Genomic DNA, 3,531 nt, shown 5'->3' on the forward strand with positions numbered 1-3,531 from the left:
AAAAAAATATAATAGTTGATAACTTACCTAAAAAAGACTTTACTTTTAAATAAAACCAGTTTAATGCAATTAAATAAAACGAATTTTCTAGAAAATAGTTAAATCCTTAACCAAAACAGATTAATTTTTAACTAAGTATTTGCATTTCAATTTATAAAATGTATCCAAAAAATATTTTTTAGTTAACAGAGAAAAAAATTCTACCAAACAGTTTAATTTTGAAGACAAAAAGGCGAATTCTTTTCCAAAAGATTTAGCCCTAAAATATGAATTTTCGGACAAATAGTTGAATTTTTTACTAAATTAATTGAATTGTACCATTTTTAGGACGAATATTCTACAAAACAGTTGAATTTTCTTCTAAAATAGTAGATTCTTCAACTTAAGAAGTATAATGTTTAAATAAACAGTTGAATTTTTAAGAAAAAATTACATAATAAAAAAATAGTTGAATTCTCAATCCGAATATATGAATTTTCAATGAAAAATTAATTTAAAACCAAAATAATTGAATGTTTTTACAGAAATGTCAATTTTTAACAAAAAATAAAATAGTTCAATTTATATTCAAGAAATAAATTTTCCATTAAAAAGAATAATTTCTTTACCTAATTTTTTTATAAACGAACGAATTGTTAGATATATTGAAATTGCATCTAGATGATTAATTGCTAATATAGTTTAAAACTAGTGAAAAAAACGATTTCTTTCTGCCTACAAATATCTGCAATTTACATTTGTTTATATAATTTCTTTCTAAAAAACGATTAGCTATGCTTGGAAACATTTTTTTATAAAACATCATTGGTCATATCTTTTTCAACAAGATCCGAAGAAAAGTTGTTTCTTTTTGCTTAAAAATGCCTTATATGTTAATTTGTTTTTATAATTTGCTTATCAAATACAAAAATATTAAGGTATAGCGAATTTTTTTTTAAAAATATCATTAACAATATAATTTCTGCATGGCTTAAAGAAAAAACGATGTGTTTTAGCTTAAAAAAACACAAAATGTGCATTTGTTTATATAATTTGATTTATATAATTAATTAATAACATTTAATTTCAAACACCAGTAGCCGCGTTTCATCCTAACGGTGAAACCAAACAATTTCAGAGCATAAATATAGTTTAAAGACGAATATCCTCTGATGTATATTATTTGCTATTACAATTTATTTATGAGAATTAATTTTACAATTCAAAATTTTCTCTTCTTATACCTATGTGCATTAAATCGAAGTGACGGGAAGTATAAGAAAAATTTTGAAAATGACATACAAAATTTAATTTAAAAAGTCGACACTTTTCACTGTTTGCCATAAAATGCAAATTAAATAAACCCAACAAAATTTATTTTGACCATTTTGTGTAAAATTAAGTCTTGAAATTTAAAAAAAACGAAGCTGCACGAGGCCAGCAGTTCTAGAAATACCGTAACAAGAGGCTGCTTATTTCCAAACCACAGTGTAGTTGAATTTTCAGTAAAAAATTAATTTTTCACCCAAAAAAAGGAAACTATTTTTAACAAAATAGTTGAATATTTAATCAGAAAAACGACTGTTTAATAAAGTAGTTTCAATTGTAACCAAGTATTTAAATTTTGAACAAAAACAGATAGATTTTTAATAAAAAATTTAAGACTTCAATTTTGAACTAAAAAACTTAATTTTTAATGAAATATTTTAATCTTCAACCAAGCAGTAAAAGTTTTAACGAAGAGAGATGAATTCTGAAGCATAAGGTATTATAATAGAATTTTTAAACAAAGATAATTAATTTTCTAACAAAAAAATTTTTTTGAACAAAATAGTTGAAATGTCAACCAAAAATGTGAAATTTTTACTAAAAGTAATTAATTTTAAACCAACAGTGAGAAGTACTTACATTTGTAGTAAAATATTAATTTTCAACCAAAAAAAAAGAGTTTTCAATAAAATAGTTAAATCCTCAACCGATAAAATAAATTTTTTAAAAAGAAGTTAAACTTTTAACCATATAGTTGAGTTTTTTTTACAAACAAATATTAAATCTCAATGCAAAAATCAATGGTCAAAGTTTCAACTAAAAAAGATCAATTTTCCGGCAAAAATGATTTTATTTTCTGTTGGAAAAGTAACTTTAAAAAAAAATTTGACAAACAGTTACATTTTTTACAGTTTTAACCAACAGAGATGAATTCTGAACCAAAATTATAAAAGTAGAATTTTCAGTTCAAAATAATCAAATTTCAACCAAAAAATTGAAATTTTCTTAATGGGTTCTATTAATTCAATACACATTTAAACGAAAAACGATATAAAGGAAAAAAATTCAAAGTTAACCAAAAAGATACAGTTTTCAACAAGAAAAATTAATTTTCTGCCAAAAAAGGCGTTTTATAAAAAAAATGACATTAATTTCTCATCAAAATAGTTAAATTTTTAATGAAAATTTGAAACTAAAATTATGAATCCTCAAACGAAGAAGTGAACTTTTAACAAGGAACATCAACCTTCGAAGATGTAGTTAAATTTTTCAACCAACGAAGATTACTGATCTACGAAAAATGTAATATTTGATATTTAAATTTTAAAATATATTTTTTTTAAATACAAATAGTTGAATGCATCCAAAAATCAAAATTTTAACAAAATAGTTGAATCCTCAATAAAAAAGGTTGATTTTTAACAAAAAAAGAATACATTTTCAACTATAAAAATTTGTTTTCTACCGAAAAGACAAATTTTCAATTAAAAAAAATGAATTAAAAAAAATATATATTTTCAATCAAAATTTGAGAACAAAGTGATGAATTTGCAACCAAAAAGTTATCTTACATGAATGAAAAATTTAATATTTGTAATTTCAATTAAAAAACTTGACTATTCTTAATTTCTAACCAAAAAAGACAAAGTTTTAACAAAATATTTACATTGCGAATCAGAGGTGGATTTTTAACTTAAATCTTAAACTTCAACCAAGAAAGTTAATTTTTAACAAATTAATTCCACTATTAACCAAGTAGTTAAATTTTCAACCCAAAAGATTAATTCTCATAAAAAAATCAAAAGTTAATATTTTAATTTTAAAAATATTTGAATATACGAAAATGTGAACGCAAAAAATTATTATCATCAGTTATTATTATTCTTATTGTACCATAAGGTCAAATCTATAATTTCCATTTTGTTTTCTCTGACAATCACCCTAGGCGAAGAGCTTCAAAAAGTCATCACATGTCAGATCACAAAAAAATACGCAAACTGACTCATAATCCTAGAGTAAGCTCCATAGTTTCAAAGTGATCGAAAGAATGACTTTGACCTATTTGACTTTTATTTACATAAAGTAGATATAAAAATAAATTTTATTTTATTAATTTTATAGAATTAAAACATGATTTACTTCACTAGAAAACTTGCTTATTTGTCTGATATTAATGACATTGTAATTCCGATTATCTTATCTTCGACTCTACCCACACACAAGAAAAGTATTTCATATACAAAACTGATAACTCTTTTCAGTTTATACTCATTACGGTTTAGA

Source organism: Belonocnema kinseyi, chromosome 6, assembly GCF_010883055.1.
Source record: "Belonocnema kinseyi isolate 2016_QV_RU_SX_M_011 chromosome 6, B_treatae_v1, whole genome shotgun sequence".
NCBI lineage: Eukaryota > Metazoa > Arthropoda > Insecta > Hymenoptera > Cynipidae > Belonocnema > Belonocnema kinseyi.